At 41.3% G+C, this 21467-nt stretch overlaps 1 protein-coding gene across 1 annotated transcript in view; it reads right to left on the reverse strand.

The window, feature by feature from the left end:
• LOC137378444 (cadherin-22-like) overlaps positions 1-21467 on the reverse strand; it is a 755591-nt gene that overhangs the window by 473504 nt on the left and 260620 nt on the right. The window lies entirely within an intron of this gene.

The raw sequence follows: 21467 nt of genomic DNA on the forward strand, positions 1-21467 counted from the left end.
TTTTCAGGCTAAATAATTTTCCTCTCCCCATCAATAAATCTTAACACTTTCAACGCAAATTCCATATAAGATTTTCAGCACTGCTTCCCCATCTGTCAAGGCTTTTCTAACACCTTTCTTAAACGTCTGAAGAGGATATGAGAAAAGCTTGCTGTCTGATAAGTCAATCCTCATTCACCTCCAGACCTAATCTGCTTTATTCCAGTATAAACATTCTTTTCCTTATCTCATTTTTTTGATATTACCATGGTTATTACTCCTCTGATCTTCCCTCTTTTGTTACCTTTAAGGTCCATAACCCAGGTTACAATCTCTTCCTCTTCTGTACATCTCCATTACTTTAAAATCAAGGCTCCTTGCACAGTATCTTACTCTAACTTGTACTTTCCAAGACCTCAGAAGTGTCAAAGTCCTTATTAATCCATCTCATACAATCTGTGCACTTTTAAAGGCTAAGCTTGAAGTTACTTAATCAGCATCTTCTGATTTTTTTCCTGTTCTCCATTACATTTTACTGCCTTGGGTATTGTCCTGCAATATGAGCTTCAAACTTTTAACTGATTCACTCACTGAAAAAAAAATCAATGGGTTTGTCTTTCCTCCACTCAATTATACTTCATAAGAGTTTAATGTCAATGGCTGGGATTTTATCTGGGCGGCAGGGTCCTCAACCTCCGTTAAAAGCGCTGGGAAGAACCCTGCGTCGCCTCTTTTAAGGGAGGCCTGCCGAATCAAGTGCCAATTAGGCATTTAACTGGATAGTGGCAAGCCTTCCATGGGACGAAGGATCCCGGTGACAGTAGTGCCACCCTCTGAGAGCTGCTGGCCAATTAGAGGCCGGCTGCTCTTTAACTGAGCAGTGCCGCTGCAGAAGCGGTGACTGCTGCCAGTAATGGACCCATCCGAGGCTTAGGAGTGGCGCTGGACCCACGCCACAGATAGGTCAGGACAGAAGGGATCCCACAGGTTTGGGGTCGCAGGGGAGCGGGGTGTAGGAGGGTCGGCAGCAAGGGTGGGGGAGGGATGCTCTCAGTAACCCCCCCCCCCCCCACTTTAATATAGACAGGTCCCTTGTGCAGGCACCAAGCGCTTTTTAACAAGGGACCACCCCCCACCCTGTTCTCCCATCCCCCCAGAGCTGGCAAGCAACCACACGATTTTTCTTGCTGTGCACCCCATGCGGCAACAGGCCTTCCCGATGCTAGGCTAACTGCAGCGGCGGCAGGATGAGGCCCTTAATTGGGCATTAATTGCCCATGTAATGGCCTCAATTGGCAGCGAAGCGGGATGGCAGTTCACAGGCTTTCCCGTCCCGGATTTAATTTTGGCAGATGTGGGAATTTGGCGGGGGCTCCCAAGCCCCCCTTGCCTCCAGCCCACCCAATTATATGCTTTCACCACCTCCAAACCTACCGCGGGGCAGAGCATAAAATTCCCCCCAGTGACTGTGATCACTTAGTACTGTGGGTAGACAAATAATGATGTTGTTTTTAACATACTGAATTCTGCGGAATCAATCGGAATTTTTTTTACCACAAATGAATTCAACTGATGCAAAGATTATCCAATTTGCCACTTGTAAAGACCATATGCCTGATGGGGATTTGCATGTAATAGGAGTCATGGCAATCGAAGGGTGCAATTGGATGCTTGAATCAGGCACACATTTATGACCTTCACAATTCTTGTTATACATAGGTCATCAACGAGTTACTTCTCATAGACCTGCACAATTATCTATTTATCAGACAGTACTAGTGGGTTTGTGTCCCTTCGACTACTAATTAATTTCTGTGGAACTTTTACTGCATATAAAAGGTTTGAAAATTATGGGTTAGTGACACACTAAGAAAATATCATGATAGCAGTTGGAAATCAGCATAAGGGCTGCCTATTTTTCAATTCTCATGTAAATTAACTGATAGATTTATATGCCAGCAATGAAGGTCAGATTATTTAAATGTGGCATTTACCTGTCCAGGTGAAAAGTGACATCAAAATACATTTAGAAGACCATGATCAGGGTACCTCATTTCCCAACAACTTTTATTAGTGTCACATTTCGCAAATGCAATACACTGACTTGCTCATTTGTGAGTTATTAGTTTGAACAAATCACTGGTCCCTTTAAAGGTGAATTAGAGGCCATGTGCCATTCCATTGACAATCTTGGATATTCAAACAGGGAATGCTGTCATGGTTTAAGTGATACCCTGCTTTATGCCTGGGAGCCAATCTCACAACCAACAGCTGGGAATTCTGCATTCCATTGATATTTCATTTATATATATATTTCTCCTACTCTGACACTAATCACATTGAATTTGCATTTCTTTAACAAAAAGCATCTGAGATGAGAAGAATTCTCTTCCCCAGAGAGCATTGGAGGCTTGGTCATTGAATATATTCAGGGCTGAGTTAGATAGATTTTTGATCAACAAGGGAGTCAAGGGTTGTGGGGGGCAGACAGAAAAGTGGAGTTGAGGCCACATTCAAATCAGCCATGATGTTATTGAAACGGAACAGGCTCAAGGGGCCAAATGGCCTACTCTTGCTCCTAATTTGTGTGTTCTTGTGTTCCTATTTGACAACAGAGTAATATAATGAAGTCAGCAATTGTTGAGGCTATCATATGTATTGTTTATATTCTAATCCATTAATTATTACATTGGGGTGAATGGTTAGAGTTCACACTGAAGGACACTCCCAAGGTTAAGAAAAGCACGTGAGAAGATGAGGTAAATGAGGAAGTTGTTAAACTGAAGGGAACATTGACAAAGATAAGGAGCTCTAGTTTTCAGGTTTCCGGAAAGAACTGAGTTAAGGCAGCAGACTGTGCAGTAATTATTAAGGACATAGGGAAAAAGAAAGAAAGACTTGAATTTATAAAAAGCCTTTCACAATCTCAGGATGCCCCAAAGCACTTTACAGCCAATAAAATACATCTGAAGTGTAGTCACTGTTGTAATGTAGGAAACATGGCAGCCAATTTGCACACAGCATGCTCCCACAAACAGCAATGTGATAATGACCAGATATTTGTTTTGTAATGATGTTGGTTGAGGGATAAATATTTGCCAGGACACTGGGGAGAACTCTCCTGTTCTTTTTGGAAATAGTGCCATGGGCACTTTGATCCATAGGCAGATGGGCCTCGGTTTAACATCTCAGCTGAAAGAAAACACTTCCAACAATGCAACACACCTTAGAATTGCACTGGAGTATCAGCCTAGATGTTGTGCTCAAGTCCCTGGAGTGGAAGAGGAAGAGCGTGTACGATAGTATTTGGAGCTGAAGAGGAGCAAAACTGCAAGTTCAGAGGAATGATATTCATAGCAGTCTAAATAAAATAAAAATGGTCAAGAAGGATTGTGATGGAGAGAACGCTGAAGACAAGGTCAACAGTCAATACATTTCTTTCTTATATCCTGTCTGGTAGTTTGAGAGAGGTGCTTGAAAATAATTAACTGACAAGTAACAAAATATTGGATCCATGAAGTATTGAGGGGGACCTTAAAAGAGCCTTATTCCTCTGTGAAGTTGTTAAAGTTCTTTTTTGTATTGATGCCATGACAATATTCACAAAGCTAAATTATGTGAAGAAAGGTCTTTGTATTAGTTACTCGGATGAGGATATTAAATGTTTACAAATGATACTAAAATTGAGAGTAAAACTAACTTTTCCACCAGACTCCCAAAGATTTGGACATTTTAGGAAACTAGACTAGTAGATAGAAATTGCAGTTCAACATAGACAAATGTGAAAGAAGTATTTTTTTTATTTGTTTCATGTGATGTGGGCCTCACTGATAAGGCCAGCATTTGTTGCCCATTCCTAATTGCCCTTGAGAAGGTGGTGGTGAGCTGCCTTCTTGAAAAGCTGCAGTTCATCTGGTGCGGGTACACCCACAGTGCTGTTAGGAAGGGAGTTTCAGGATTTTGATCCAGTGACAGCGAAGGAACGGCAATATAGTTCCAAGTCAGGATGGTATATGGCTTGGAGGGGAATTTGCAGATGGTGATGTTCCTTTGTCCTTCTAGGTAGTAGAGGCCAAGGGTTTGAAAAGTTCTGTTGAAGGAGTCTTGGTGAGTTGGTGCAGTACATCTTGTACATGCTGCACACTTCTGCCACTGTGCGTCCGTATGGAGAGAGTGAATGTTTAAGGTGGCAGAGGAGGTGCCAATCAAGTGGGCCGCATTGTCCTGGATGGTGCCGAGCGTACTGAGTGTTGTTGGAGCAGCACTCATCTAGGCAAGTGGAGAGTATCCCATCACACTCCTGACCTGTATGCAAGTCGGGAATGTATATTGAATGGAGTAACAGTGCAGTGTATTAATCTGGAAAAGGATCAGGAATTATTCTGAAACAATCATTGATACTTCCAATCTAGTGTATTACTGCAGTGCAAAAAGCAATGAGGTGTATTCACAGAATGAAAGATTGCAATGTAAAAAAGGTGCGATTATTGCTTTATAAGAGTACTGATTGACCCATCTAAAGTACTTCTTGCAGTGCTGGTAACCAGAACAACAGGAATGTTATTATTATCCTTGAGGGGGTGTGCACTGTGCAACAAAAATAATTTCAGGGCTTGGGAACTAGATTTCTGAAGAAAGGCTAGGAATCCTGGGCATCCTAATGAAGTGTTCAAACCATTAATTTGCATTAATATAGCATCTATCTTGTCCTTGGGACATCACAAAATTTTTACAAATAATGGATTACTTTTGGAATGCAATCACTGTTGTTCTGTAGACAAATAAGTTTCCACAGACAGTAAATCAAGAAAAGTCAGATAATCTGTTTGTGGCAGTGTTGAAGGGAGGAATATTGGCCAGGATACGAGGAGAATTCCCTTTTCTATTTCGAATGGCACCATGGAATCTTTTACATCTAGCTGAGCAGACAATGAGGCCTCAGCTTATTGTCTCATCAGAGAGATGATGCTTCAAAAATGCAGCAATGCCTCAGTACTGCACCCTGAAAATCAGTCTAGGTTAGATGTGAAGGTCCACAGTGAATGCACAACGATAAGCTCCAAGGGTGGAAACGACACCAAGAGAATCAAGTAGACTCAGAAACATAGAAACACAGAAAATTTTTACAACACAGAAAAGGGCCATTCGGCCCATCGTGTCTGCCCCAGCTGTGAAAGAGCTAACCAGCCTAATTCCATTTTCCAGCTCTTCATCTGTAGCCCTGTAGGTTATGGCACTTCCCAGCACATATCCAAGATTTTTTAAAAAATGCAATGAGGGTTTCCACCTCTACCACCCTTTCATCTACAAGATGCACTACAGCAATGCACCAAAGCACCTTAGACAGCACCTTCCAAACCCATGATCTCTACCACCTAGAAGGACAAGGACAGCAGATGCATCGAGCACCACCACCTGCAAGTTCCTCTCCAAGTCACACACCATCCTGACTTGGAACTATATCGCCGTTTCTTCAAACTCCCTTCCCCATATGGACTGCAGCGGTTCAAGAAGGCAGCTCAGCACCATCTTCTCAAGGGCAATTAGGGATGGGCAATAAATGCTGTCCAGGCCAGCGACGCCCACATCCCATGAACAAATTTTTAAAAAGCAATGACTTCCAGACCACCACTCATCTCTGGGTGAAAAAAAAATCTCAACTCTCCTCTAATCCTTCTACCAATTACTTTAAATCTATGCCCTCTGGTTATTGTCTTCTGCTCATGGAAATATGTCCTTCCTATCCACTCTACCTCAGCCCCTGATAATTTTATATACTTCAATTAAATCTCTCCTCAGCCTCTTCTGTTCCAGTGAAACAATTTCAGCCTACCCAATCTTTTGTCATAGCTAAAATTCTGCCTTCCTGGCATTATCATCATAAATCTCCTCTGCACTCTCTCCAGTGTGATCCCATCCTTCTTACAATGCATTGACCAGAACTGTGCACAGTACTCTAGCTGTGACCGAAATAGCATTGTAGCATAACCTCCTTCCTCTTATATGCCTCGGCTAATAAAGGAAAGTATTATGTATGCCTTCTTAATCACTTTGTCTGTCTGCCTTGCCACCTTAGGGATCTGTGGACATGCACTCCATGGTCCCTCTGTTCCTCCACACTTCTCAATATCCTACCATTTATTGTGTATTCCCTTCAATTGTTTGTCCTTGCCTCCCCTCACACTTCCCTAGATTGAATTCCATTTGCCACTTTTCTGCCCACCTAATCAATCCATAATTATCTTCCTGTAATCTAAAGCTTTCTTCCTCATTATCACAACCAATTTTTGTATCATCTGCAAACTTCTTAATCAGGCCCTCTACATTTACATCTTAATCATCGATACATAGCACTAAAAGAAAGGAATATTGTACCTTGCACTGCAAAACCCCACTGGAAACTACCTTCCAGTCACAAAAACACCCATCAGCTATTATCTTTAGCATTCTGCCAAGGAGACAATTTTGGATATCGGGGGGAGGGGTGGGGGTGGGGTGGGGTGATGGGGTGGCATCTAGATTTGAGAGTCCTACCCTTTTTCTTTCCGGGAACATATTTGTCCTGAACCTTCTCAGTCTCCTGCTTGACTACCTCCCACTGCTCTGACACTGATTTAACATCAAGCATGTGCTTCCAGTCCACTTTTGCTAAACCACATCTTAGCTTCATAAAATTGGCCATTCCCCAATTCAAAACTTTCACTGTTGGTCTAATTTTGTCCTTTTCCATAACTGCACCAGATCTAATTGAATTATCATCACTACAACAAAAATGTTCTTCTACTCAGACCCCTTCCATCTGCCCAGCTTCATTTCCTAAAACTAAATCCAAAACCTCACCTTCTCTTGTTGGCCTTGCTCTGTAATGGGTACAAAAAGTTCCCCTGAATGCCTTTTAAGAAGTCTGAGCCATCTATATCTGTTACACTAATTTATTTCAGCTATTATTAGGGTAGTTGAAATCCCTTACTATTACTGGTCTATCGTTTCTGCACTTCTCAGCAATTTGCCTGCATATTTGTTCTTCTATCTCCCCCTGACTGTTTGGGGGTCTATTGCACACTCCCAGCAATGTGATTGCTCTTTTTTAGTTCCTCAGTTCAACCCATATGCCCTCATCTAATGATATTTTTAGCATATCATCCCTCTTCACAGCTGTGATTGTTTCTTTAACCAATATTGTGATCCCCTTCCGTTTTATTCCCCTCTCTATCTTGTCTGAAAACCCTGTAATCAGGAATGTTGAGCTGCCATTCCTATCCTTCTTTAAACCGCATTTCAGAAGTAGCTATGATATCATACTTCCAAGTGTGAAATTCAAAATCTAGAAGCCAGTTGAATATAAAGAGTGGAATAGGTAAATAAAATAGATAAAGGTTAAAAGACATAAGTTGACATGGAAAGACATTTATACAAATAGAAATATAGAAAAATAGGAGCAGGAGTAGGCCATTCGGCCCTTCCAGCCTGCTCCGCCATTCAATACGATCCTGGCTGATCATCCAAACTCAGTAACCTGTTCCTGCTTTCTCCCCGTATCCCTTGATCCCATTAGCCCAAAGAACTACATCTAACTCTTTCTTGAATATATTTAATGATTTGGCCTCAACTGCTTTCCGTGGTAGAGAATTCCACAGGTTCATCACTCTCTGGGTGAAGAAATCTCTCCTCATCTCAGTCCTAAATGGCTTAGCCCTTATCCTTATTAGTGGGCTGAATTTTACCAGCCCTCCGACATCGGGGGTCGTGGCGGAGGGGGGCCGGAAAATTCTTCCAGGAGAATTCTGCCATGACCCCCGACACCAGAAAGGCCCCGCCGCATTTTACCTGCAGTGGTGAGGGCTCGGGGTGGGCCTCCTGCCGCTCGGTGGCGGGACCTTCATTTCAATATTGCAATCAATTAAAACACATGCAAATTAACCTACCTGAACCCAGCAGCCATCCCACACCGAAATTCTGACTGTTGGGCGGAACTCCCGCACCTTCGGAAACTCCGTTCAGAGTTCCGAGGTGTGACACTGGTGGGGAGGGGGGAGGAGTGAAATTTTGAGGGTGGGGGGAGTGGGGAAAACTCCTACTATTGGCTGAGGGGATGGTAGGAAGGAGTTGGAGGGCAAAGGTAATGCAGGTTCAGGGGGAAAGTTCGGGTTGGGAAGAAAAGTTTTTTTGGGGGGAAAGGGCAATAAATAAATTGTGTGCTCTTTGGGGCGGGTGGTGAGAGAGGGACTTCCACCTTTCATTGAAGTTTAATATGTCACTTTTACATACATTTCTCTTTAAAAATTGAAATGAATTATGAAAGTTTGAAGACATTTAAAAATGGTGCACAGTGCTGCCGGACGCCATTGCCAGGGCTGGAGCAGCTGTCCCCTCTATGTCATTGGGAGGGGCGGCCATTCCACCCCCTCCATTTAAATGAGCCCTTGCGTGTAATATCGCAGGGGCTCAGCGACAATGCATCCGTGCGGGCGGACTGCCAACTTCAAAGTGCACAGTCGCGATTTTCGGCACATTCATAAAATTCAGCCCAGTGTGAATGAATTTAAGGTCTACGGAAATCTGTTTCTGGAGAGCTCTATTATGAAGGGGAAGCTTGAATCAGTTAACAATGGCCAAGTTTCTGTGGAAAAAATATAGTTTTCCTATTTCCGGGTTTGTAAAAATTCAATGGCCCAGAGTTTGTTGAAAAATTAAAGGCTTGTGTAACAACACCCACTGTTCTTAATGTATTAATCAGCCAGCAAATTGTGAAGAGCTCCCCTTGAATTGTGAATCACCACACCTTGTTAGCCAAGATGCCCCAGTCCAGCAAAATCTAGGCCATTGTACTGCTCGCACTGTTGTGACAGGCAGCTCCCCCTTTCCTTATTATATAGCAATTTCACTTTAAGATGGTGATGTGTCCCTAATTAGTGCAATGATTCACTGATCAGACAAATAGGTGTGTGAGAACAGCTAAAATGCTTCACATAAGCCAAATTTGATGAAAGTGACTCCAGCAGAAGCAAAAAAAAGAAAGCTGGAGGAATGTTGAAAATGAATTCATTCGATTTTACCTTAGAATTAATGCAAGCTGGTTGGATTGTGCAAGCAAGGTACACATCATTCCTGCACTGCAGCACGCCATAAATAACTGCTTCCTTACGTAATTAAACACAAGAAATGCTAACAAATGCTGAGGCGTGACAAGGTCATAAAAATCTCATTGTGAACTGGCACTACACCAGCTACATGTTAGAGATGAACTACATATTGATTAAAGTCATATCAGTCTCTACCATCCCATTTAGATGAACAATGCCTAAAGTTTGGAAATTTAGGAGATTTTCCTCTTTGGCACTTCCAGCATCCTCCGGAGAATGTGTATGGGAAAGGTGCATATCCTGATCCTGTAAGTTCTGCATCTGAAGTGGAAAATTTCCCTTGATCTAAGTTGCCTATTTTTAGTGATAAGGGGGGTTGAATTTTAGTGGCCGACATGGAAGCGCTGCCACAGAGTCTCCGTGATATTATGCATGGGGGCTCATTTAAATGAAGGGGGTGGATCAGCTGCCCCAATGATGTAGAGGGGGTGACCCCCACGTCCCCGGCAACGGCATCCGGCGCTACCACGTAGGGGCAGGCAACAGCGCCATTTTTAAAGGGCTGCAAGCCGTTTGAAGTAATATTAATTTTTAAAGTAATATTTCGGTGCATTGATTGTATAAACTGTAATGAATGATGGAGGCCCATTCCCACCCACCTTCCTCCCCCAATGTTTGTTTTTGGGGCAATATGAACAACATAATCTTTATTTCCAACCCCATCTTCCTCCCCACAACCTCTTCACTTTTGCCTTTCAACCCCTTCCCATCATCCCCATAGCCAATAAAAAAACGTTATCCCTGCTCCCCCCCCCCACCCTGATAATTTTACTTCTTGCCCCTCCCACCAGTTTCTTGCCTTGTAACTCCATAGGGAGGTCTGACGGCACGCGGGTTGCGATTGGCTGCCGTAAAATCGGAGTGCGGCATGGAACGGCCCCGCCTGCAGGTTAGGTTATTTGCATCTTATTCATGTTCATTTAAATAGTTATATGAAGTCCCCGCTGCTTGGCGGCGGGGGGGCACGCCGAGGCCTTGCCGCCGGCGGAAAAATGCGGCAAGGCCTTCTCGACATCGGGGGTCGAGGTGGGCCTCTTCCGGCAGAATTTTATGGCCCTCCCCCCGCTACAACCTCCGATAATGAGGGGCTGGTAAAATTCAGCTGGGAGTATCATATTGGTATCATCAACATTTTTTTATTGAACTTGAATATTAATATAGTTTTGATCAATTGCCAATTATTAAACCTAAAAGCCTGGAAATGACTGTTGGCGATATTAGGCGGCAAGTGTTTAATATATTTTTATGACGTTCCCCCATCTGCAATTTTAATGCCTATTGCTTTTAAATGCATTCACAGTTCCATTAAAAAGCAGACAGAGGAATGCCGCATAAATATGTTGACATTCAAATGCAAATATTGCCATACAGTATTTCCCAAATACATGGACAATGCAAATATTCCACTTCAAACTTACAGGGGGGAAGATTTACCAATTAACATAGCAGCTTACAGTACAGAAGGAGGCCATCCAGACCATAATGCCTGTGCCAGTTCTTTGAAAGAGCTATTAAATTAGTCTCATTTCCCCTGCCTTTTCTCTGTGGTCCTACAATTCTTTCCTGTTTAAGTATTTATACAATTTCCTTTTGAAAGTTATTGGTTCCACGACCCTTTCAGGCAGTGCATTTTTGGAAGAGGGGGAAATGTTTGCATTTGGACAGTAGCCTATCTTTACAAGACTGACTTCTGTTGCTATCATGGTTACAGAATAGGTGATAGATGCTGGAATTTTTGGTTTGCAAAGGCATTTCAATTTTATAGCGTACCACTGCTGCAACAATCAATTTTTTTGGCATATAATTACATTGCAATCTCTTGCATTACATCAGAAACAGTCGTCATTAAAGGACCAAAGCTATCAGCAGTGGGAATTGAGGTATGATATCACAGTACGACACCAATTCAGTGCTTAATTAAACCTACAGCTCCACATAGAAATTGTGATATAATTATTACAAGCTTATAAGGAGCTATGGAATCCACTTGGGTAGGAAGGCACGCAGGCTTTTGCAACTGAGGTAATGTAAGGTAGTCATAGTTTACATGTTTATGCAGATGATCCTCAGCCTTTACCTCAGGGTTCCTGCCAATCACACAGTCGCAAACCAAGATAAAGAAGAGGTCAGCATTGTAAGCACACGAGTCATCTTTTCCTGAACCTGACCACCGCTGTGAAAGCTATCTTTGGAACAGATGGTTCTAGTAAATGCACATTAAACAAATAGAAAACCTTCAGCTTACAACTATATGTCAACATAATTGATTGGGGTTGCAATGGTGTAATCCAACTTTGATCTTCTGAAGTTTATAATATTCAAACTAGAAATTCCAATATCAATCACCTGCTCTGTAGGGTCTAGGATAGCAGTAGCCAGTAAGTGCCGAGCTGATGTGTGCAATTATGCCAAATTCAAGCAGTGAACTTTTCACTGGAATCTTTTATTTGAAGAGCACACAAGAAGAATTACAGAGAGGCTCGGAGGTTAGAGAAGATACTGTCCCAATAATAAAGTTTTTACAATTGTCCAGTGCTACGACCAGGTGAGAAAGGTGTCGAGGGGTCCCTCTCAACCTTCACCTGGTCTTACTGTAACAGGGTTTAATTTTAAACACACTCTCTTTTGAACTCCCCCTTGGTGAATCCTTGTTCACCACTTTCCAATTATAAGGCAAAGAAATGAGCACAAACAGGCTTTCTCAGGTTTAAAGAAGAAAAGTGAAATTTATTAAACTTAAACTCTAATTCGGTTAACGCCTATGGATACACGACGCGCCCACACTAGCATGCATATGTGATACACACATGCAGATAGGGACAGAAAAGAGCAGAAGATAAAGTAAAGTGGAAAGGTTTGAGGCAATATCTGAAGAGTATATTATGGTTCTTTGAGCTCACTGTAGATTCCTTTTGTAGGTTGATCTTGCTGTTTGTTGGGGCCCAATATTCTTCTTAAACCTTGTTCACTGTAGGAGACTTTTCTCTTTTGGGGTTCATCTATCTTCAGTGGGTTTCAGTTCTATGAGAAAGAGATGGGAGCAGACAGCAGGAGAGGAGCCCAGAGCTTTCTGTCTGCAAAACACTGTTTCTTCAATTTAAAACTCTCAGTTCAAACTCAGCCAGTTAGTCATGTGACTAAACTGATCTGACCATGTCTGCTCTGTGTATTGGGAGCACTGTCTGCTAGTAATATGCAAAAATGTCCTTCCAGCCAGGGGCTTGGCAATCCCTTCTTCCCAGCAACAATTTGAAATTTAATGTCCATGTGGCAAAATTAATGTGCCTCATTCTTGGCAGGTGGGGGCCTGCATGACATTTAGAAATTGATAACCTTGTTGGCTATGGAAAAGGTTCAAGGACAGTCCCATCATTTACTACCCCTGTTGATCCCAGACAGTCATAATATCGGGCAAATGTCACTAATCATTTGTTATTGCCACAGGCGTCAATTACAATGGCATGCTTGAACCATATTGAATGCATTGGCTATTTCAGGCAGTTCAAGTCACTGTTCACATCTTCTTCAAGGCCGATCACCTGTCAATAAGTCCTCTGTCCGCTCTTACTCTCTGATTCTCTATTTCTCTCTCGCTTGCTTTGATTTCTACAGTTTGATTAGGATCACTGCTAGCTGCTGTTAGATTTGCCTTTGTAGATGTAGATGACAGTAAGGAACATATAATTATGTCCCACAGCAAAGTACCCTTTTGGCAGTTCTACCATGCCAAATATTTAATACTATATATACTAAGAGATGATTAACTGGAAGAAGAAAATACAGTAAACAATAGCTTTCATTTTCCTATAAGCTGTTATGGAAAAAAAACTTTGGAAAATACATCGAAAGACATGTAACCCAGTTCAATAATTGCACCATTGGAATGCAGCTTGTGTGGAGATTAAGTAATGCTAAACATTATACAGGAATGCCAACACAACTTATATACCAAGTATCTTAAATTTAATTTGGCGGAATAAACATACCAGAGATCGAGTCAAAAATAAAAAAGTTAGCAGTAAGAAGGGGAGTTGCCTGGAAAGTTTATTACCCAAAGGGTATCAGACTTTTCAAATAAGTTACCTGGGGAGTGGATAGCAAAGTGACCAGTATAGGGGGCTCAAAGGACAATTAGATGCGTTTTTGGGAAGAGAGGGGATGAACAAACATGATGAGATGGTGGGTCAGAAAGGTTTATTTACCTAAAAGCAATAAGCTTGTTGTATCTAATGACCATTTCTTATAAGTTCTTACATTTCCATGTCTTAAAAAATTGCTTTTCAATGCTAAAAACGTTCACTTCCCCCAGCAGGAAGACAATATTCCTTCAGGGCATGGAATATAACAAGAAAGACAAGGCTATAGCCAATTTTACCAGAACTGTTGATACTGCCTTTAACTTGCATCATACTTAATTTTTTTTGTACAATAATCTAATGGGCAGGATTTTGTAGTCAACTGCACATGCCATTCATTACACTTACACTTGCTTACAAACGTTCCGTGTGATTTTGCACTGGAACTTGCAATGCTTAGAAATTCAAAACACATTTGGGCCTAAATAAACAGGTCAAGCAACTGTGTTCTCCTTAATAAATCAAATGAACAATCTTTACTGAAACAGGCAAAGTTTGAAACAGGAAGCGTCAGTGGAATATTTAATTCAATGTAAAATCATGTACAGAAAGTGAAATAAGGAGAGGGAAAGAAAGATAGGATTGATAGTACGGTATAAGAGAAAGAGATAAGTAAACAAAAGGTTTAATTTTTAAAAAATTTCTAACAATACTTAGAATCTGGAGGATTTTCACTGCCAGAGAGGTTGTTTGGCAATAATTAAGACTTACATGTCACTAAAATATCATTTACATTTGAATGGATAAGCCCAAACATTCTCTGGTGTGTTCAATGGATATCTATCATATAAGTATTCTAACTTCACACCCTTCCATGTACTTGAAAGCTTAGTATCTCAGCAAGATAACAGTAAAGTGAAGCTTTTAGAGGAGCAAGGCAATTTGAAGAGCAACTTCCTGATTCCCATGTTTAACTGCACGTCGGTCATTGGAAAATACTGTCTGATTTACACTTCAGTAATGTTGTGTGCTGATAGCCTCACTATTATTCTTACTACAAAATACAGGTCTGTTAATAATTTTCGGGTTGTATTACGGACAGTGGGAAATGGTGTGGGTGGCTTCCACTTTTCACGTCTCAACTGACTGCAGATAGTGTTTTAAAAACAATGTTTTAGTCCCTGAGTGTACAAGGGTCAAATAAACAGACAAAAGACAAGTTTTTCTCATTGGTTTAAAAAAAAGAAAATTAATAATTTATTAAAAAATACCTGAAAATTTTCACAACCTCACCCACTCACACATTCACACACAAGAAAAGATAGCAAGTAGACAGTAGCATGCAATTAGAGTCCAGTTGTTGTAAAGAGAGTTCACTTTGAAACCTTCTTAGTTTTCCAGGAGGAATTTTTAAACAGTGTTGCAGACCTGAATGTTCCTTGTCTTAGAATTGATGAAGCGTCGCAGACTTCTTTGCTTAAAACTCAGTCCGAAGTTGGTGGTGAAAGACCTGGTTCAATTTCTCAGATGGGGAGTTTTCAAGGTCACCTTGCAATCTCTCGCCTCAGTAGTGTAAAGATGGTGCTGGAAGGGGTCCTTGCTTAGCTGAATTGATCTCACAACTTCTCTAGCTGGAATGGCTTTATGTCTCCCGCCCCCTCTCAGAGAAGTTACTTCTTTTAAGGTGAAAACTTATCAGGTTTTGATTTGTCAAGTGACTCAAGACGCTATCCCCCTGGATGTTCATAAAATGTCTCAGGATGCAGGGACTATTGTTACATAATGGCATCTGAATGTGGTCCATTTTGATAAATAAATGTTATTTCACACCTATTATCTTGGCCTTGGCTTCAGATTCAATCTGTCTGCAAAAGCTTTTGCGAACCCAATTTTTAATGATAGGAGTTGTTAGCATGGAATGGATTGCTTTACATGTCATTGTGCCTCCTCAAAGTGATTCCAGATGTTAATAATGGTCCCATCTTCAACTAACAAACATTTTGATTGGCAGAAAAGGAGGGGATCACCTGACCTCTTCCTCCATGATGCCAGGTAGCAGTGTTAATTTTCTTGTAGCTTACTTCAACAGTTTACTTTTATTTAATCCTTCCTCCAGTTCATTTCATATTTTATCCCTGTTCCCTTCGTGAATGTGAATATAAAGGATAGTGTTGCCCAATAAAAAGTGCTGACTAGCCACCGATGTGACTATGCAACATTGTTTTGGACACATGCTGTAATTTTATTAGAAAATCCCTTACAGACACTCACACAACATTAGTAAAAGTACATCGCATGTACATATTTACTTAACAAACACCTATCATCATTCAGTAAGCAAGAAAGAGAAGCACTCACAAAGATCAAAGATCAAGATTAAAGTTCACATGTATATATTATGTAAATATGAGCATGTAAATAGAAGCATAAAATTACAAAGAGATATTAACAGAATAAATGAATGGGCAAAACTGTGGCAAATGGATTTCAATATAGGCAAGTGTGAGATCATCTGCTTTTGACCTAAAAAGGATAGATCAGTGTATCTTCTAAATGGTGAAAAGCTGGAAGCAGTGGAGGTGCAAAGAGATGTCGGGGTACATGTATGTAGATTATTAAACTGTCATGGACAGGTACAAAAAAATCAAAAGGGCTAATGGAATTCTGACATTTTATATCCAGAGGACTAGAATACAATGGAGTAGAAGTCGTGCTACAACTATGTAAAGCCCTGGTGAGATCAGTTGCCTGAAAGATTACTGAACCAACACTCAAGAAGCTCAACACCATCCATGCCACAGCAGCCTGCCTGATTGACATCCAATCCACCACCTTAAACATTCACTCCCTCCACCAAAGATGCAGGGTGTACCGTTTACAAGATGCACTGCAGCAACTCGCCAGGACTTCCTCTACACCACCTCCCAAGCCCGCAACCTCTACCACTGAGAACAAGAGCAGCAGGCGCTTGGGAACTCACCACTTCCAAGCTCCCCTTCAAATTGTACATTATTCTAACTTGTAAATATATCACCGTTCCTTCATCACCACTGGGTCAAAATCCTGTACTCCCTCCCTAACAACACTGTGAGAATATACCTTCCCCACACCGACTGCCGGGGTTCAAGAAGGTAGCTCATAGCCACCTTCTCAAGGGCAATTAGGGATGGTCCATAAATGTTGGCCTTGCCAGTGATGTCTACACCCAAAGAATAATTTAAAAAAAACACATCTGGAATACTGTGAGCATTTCTGGGCACTACATCTTAGAAAACCCTTGGAGGAAGTGCAGAGTACATTACAGGAATAGTACCTGGATTCAAAGGGTTAAATTATGAGGAGAGGTTACACAAATTAGGGTTGTATTCTTTGAATTTAGAAGATTAAGGGGTGATTTGATTGGAATTTTCAAGATATTAGGGGGAACTGAATAGATAGAGAGAAATTATTTCTGCTGGTTGGAGAATCTAGGACTGGGGGCCTGGATTCCAAAAGTTAGAGCCAAGCCTTTTAGGCATAAAGTTCGGAAACATTTTGATACACAAAGGATAGTGGAGGTTTGGAACTCTCTTCAGCAAATGACAAGTGATGCTAAGTCAACTGTTAATTATAAACCTGAAATTGATAGATTTTTGTTAACCAAAGGTATTAAGGGATATGGCCAAAGGTGGGTTTATGCAGTTGGGTCCATAATCTCACTGAATGAGGGAACCAGGCTTGAGGGGCTAAATGGCCTACTCTTGTTAATATGTTCCTATGATCATATATCCAAAGAATGTAGTGTCATTATTTTTTGTTTTATTCATTCATAGGATGTGGGCATCGCTGGCTAGGCCAGCATTTATTGCCCATCCCTAATTGCCTTTGAGAAGGTGGTGGTGTGCTGCCTTCTTAAACCGCTGCAGTCTTTGGGCTGTAGGTATACCCACAGTGCTGTTAGGAAGGGAGTTTTAGGATTTTGACCCAGCAACAGTGAAGGAACGATGATATAGTTCCAAGTCAGGATGGTGTGTGGCTTGCAGGTGGTGATGTTCCCATGCATCCGCTGCCATCCTGCTGAGGTAGAGGTAGCGAGAGGGTTTGGAAGGTGCTGTCGAAGGAGTCTTGGTGAATTGCTGCAGTGCCTCTTGTAGATGGTACACACTGCTGCCATGTGCGTTAGTGGTGAAGGAAGTGAATGCTGAAGGTGGTGGATGGGGAACCAATCAAGCAGGCTGCTTTGTCCTTGATGGTGTCGAGCTTCTTGAGTGCATCCATCCAGGCAAGTGGAGAGTACTCCATCACACTCCTGACTTGTGCCTTGTAGATGGTGGACAAGCACTGGGGAGTCAGGAGGTGTTACTCGCTGCAGAATTCCTAGACACTGACCAGCTCCTGTAGCCACAGTATTTATGTGACTGGTCCAGTTCAGTTTCTGGTTAATGGTAACTCCCAGGATGTTGATACTGGGGGGGGGGGTTCAGCGATGGTAATGCTATTGAACATCAAGGGGAGATGGTTAGATTCTCTCTTGTGGAGATGGTCATTGCCTGGCACTTGTGTGGTGCGAATGTTACTTGCCACCTATCAGCTCAAGCCTGGATGTTGTCCAGATCTTGCTGCATAAGGACATGGGCTGCTTCAGTATCTGAGGAGTTGTGAATGGTGGTGATCATTGTACAATCATCAGCGAACATCCCCTTATGACTTCTGACCTTATGATGGAGGGAAGGTCATTGATGAAGCAGCTGAAGATGGTTGGGCCTAGGATACTACCCTGAGGAACTCCTGCAGTGATATCCTGGGACTGAGATGATTGACCTCCAACAACCACAGCCATCTTCCTTTGTGCTAGTATGACTCCAACCAGCAGAGAGTTTTCACCCTGATTCCCATTGACTTCAATTTTGCTAGGCTCCTTAATGCCATACTCGGTCACATGCTGCCTTGATGTTAAGGGCAGTCACTCTCACCTCACCACCTGAAGTTTAGTTCTATTGTCCATGTTTGGACAAAGGTTGTAATGAGGTCAGGAGCTGAGTGGCCCTGGCGAAACCCAAACTGAGCGTCAGTGAGCAGGTTATTGCTGAGTAAGTGCCGCTTGATGGCACTATCGACAACACCGTCCATCACTTTTCTGATGATCCAAAGTAGATTGCTGGGGCAGTAATTTGCCAGGTTGGATATGTCCTGCTTTCTGTGCACAGGACATACCTGGGCAATTTTTCATCTTTCCAGGAAGATGCCAGCATTGTAGCTGTACTGGAATATCAGAAATGCAATTAGCCACATCTGAAATCCAAATTAGGCACATGTAGCTAATGGCTGAAGTTTTGGACTACACTGGCAGCGACTAAATCCAAGTTGGTAACAATGCACGAGTGAAGAAACAATATATTGAAATCCTTTGAAGTTATTGTCTGAAGCAAACATTAACTTCCTTTTAATATGTGCACCGTTTCCTGGCTAAGGTGCAGACAAGATCTGAGTCCTAGATCTACACAAATGCTGCGTCTTTATTTGGCATTTAGGAAGTACCTAAGTGCTGTTCAGGAAGGTTTACTCTTCAATATTTTTCTTGACCTCTGGGAAGGATTAGTGGCTTCCAAAAAAGGGCATACCTAAGGTCAGGAACTTGACAGTGGCCAATAAGCATCCTAAAGTAACATGGGCATTGGGGTACTGACAGTCTTTACATTTACATCGCCTTAAACTAATAAATAATATGAAAAAAAATTCTAGTCATAACATCAGCCTTTTATGGCTCACTAGTAAATCAGCATGGTACTGAGCAAGAAAGTCCCAGGCTCCATACCAGTATGGACTGAGCTAGGGGATTTCAGGCAGGACAATGGTGGTTGATTGAATTGGCCTCAGCATCCCTGGATGAAGAAGAGGAGAGGGAAATCATCCATGCTCCTGATACTTATCCAATAACCTCTTTGCAAAGTGTGCAAGTATGAACATTGAACAAGAACTGGTTTGGTGTCAGCTCTGTTCTCTCATTCCCCATTATTGAATACCTGACCATCACTCACCATCAAGGCTGATACATAAAGAATGGCATCTTCAGTGAGGTGCTAGAGAATTGCAGATGGCTGCAGAATTGGATCCCCACATGCAGAATTAAAATTAGAGAGAAAAATCCTCTCTGGAAGTTCTACAGTCTACTCCTCCTAATTCAAAGCTACTTAATTCTGAAAATTCAATTTTCTCTGCTCAAGGTTTCCATTTTGTTTTTGTTTGTTTCCTGGTCAATATTCATTCCTCAACCAACAGCACTAAAAAACAGATGATCTGGTCATTATTATTATTACATTGCTGTTTGTGTTCAAATAATTGAATGATTCCATCTTTTTGGTGAGAGATATAACTCAATTATCAGCAATAAACTGTAATTAGTGCAGTTTAGCATATTATTGTGATGAATCCACAGATTTCACACCTCACTGAAGAACACTGTTAACAGAGTAAGTCCTAATTTAGATAATTTCTTTTAAGGTTAATTTTTGATTTCCTGGTAGATCTCGGTATACATTTTTTTTTCCCTCCAGTTATCGGGCATTTTGAATTTTTTTTTGCCTGAGATTTGTTATTGAAGTATTCATCTCTGTATGATATGCTGGCAGTGCAATTCCACAGAGCCACACCCATGTGTCTCATACAATCAAAAAGTGATCACTTACCTTAGAGATTTCATTCTTGAAAAAAAGATATGGATCATCTTCTTTTAAATTAGATGGAACACAGTGCTATTGACTGTGGGTCAGAAATTACACCAAAGAGCAACTCTTCTTCAATACAGGCTGATGTGCACTAACCTATTTAATAGCATAAATCTGTGGATTTATCAAGAACAATAACTTGCATTTATATAGAGCCTTTAATGTAGAAAAATGGCTTTTCAAAAAATAATAGACTAAAGAAGAGGATATCAGGATAGAGGATCCAATGTTTGGTCAAAGAGGTTTGTTTCATGGTGGTCCTAAGTTTTGGGATTTTTTTTTCTACATTGCAAGCGATGGACAAAGGTAAGCTGTTGTTGTTGGAGGGAGAGAGGAGGAGAGGTTTCGGGAGGGAATTCCAGAGAATGGACCTAGGTGGCTGAAAATGTGTCTGGGCCTCTGTTTACAAAAAGTAGGGGCTAAACCCTCTAACAGCTTCAGACAAATATATGAAACTGTTTATTTTAGAATATACCATCATATTCTATTGCTTTGGACCTTAATTTTTTTTTGGACCTCTCAATGGCTCACTGGTGCCACATTAGCCAGCAATCAAGTGTTGAAATTCCCCTGAGGTAAAACCTCACCCAGGCCAATTTTTTCTCCCACATTTAGCCTGGCTCCTTGCTGCTCAGATTGAAGCTGGCAAGGTTCACAGCCAGAAGAAATCTGAGGCCAAATTTGGATTGAGGCTGACGTAAGAAGTCAATCTCCATATCTGTCTTGTGCACCAGACCCTGGATGTGTTGAACCATGATACTGCTTCAACATTTAATAGTCAGAGGAAGCTTTGTAATTCGACTGTGATTTTAGTTCCCCACAATGGTACAAATGTCAGATACTGAATGTACTGAAACATTTGGAGTTGTGTTCATATTTATCAATGATGTGCAGCAACATAGGTGAAATTTGTATATCAGTATGAATGATATCCAAATCTTATGAATGATGCCAGGCAAGTCTGCTATATTTAAGAAGAAGTTTAATGGGTATCTGTTACTCAGACAGTAACAGCTATTAAAACTGTGGGCTTTCGTCCATATATTAGTTATTCTGATGAAGATCTGTCCCAGGGAGAGGCAAAAGCTTGTAACAAAATAGCGATTTTCGTACAATGGTTAAAATCTATTAGGTTTTGCATTGAATGAATAAACACAAATAGTATAATAAAAACTGTTGATGAACGTAGATAAAAAAGACAAAATCACAATGTCAAAATGTGATTTAAATCCATTATTCCTAAATAGCACTAGCTGATGAACCTTCCTCCCATCCTTAAGAGTGTGTTTTGATTTTACTACACCTTAGCACAAGGTAAACCCACCCCAAATTTCAGTTAATTAAATGGTTACTCAGTCAAAATAAAGCAAGGTATGTCGAGAATCAGTGAGGAGCAGAATTTAAAATCTGGTGCCAAAAATCAATAATTTTGATTGATTTCAGTTGTTGATTACAGACTAATGAGGTCACATGCTCCATTGATGTGCTAAAGTAAAGGAAATGGGTTAATCAATTCTTTTATAGAAAGAAATTGTTTCTCCTTGTAATATGTCAGCCTTCTTTCA

This window comes from Heterodontus francisci, chromosome 16, assembly GCF_036365525.1.
Source record: "Heterodontus francisci isolate sHetFra1 chromosome 16, sHetFra1.hap1, whole genome shotgun sequence".
NCBI lineage: Eukaryota > Metazoa > Chordata > Chondrichthyes > Heterodontiformes > Heterodontidae > Heterodontus > Heterodontus francisci.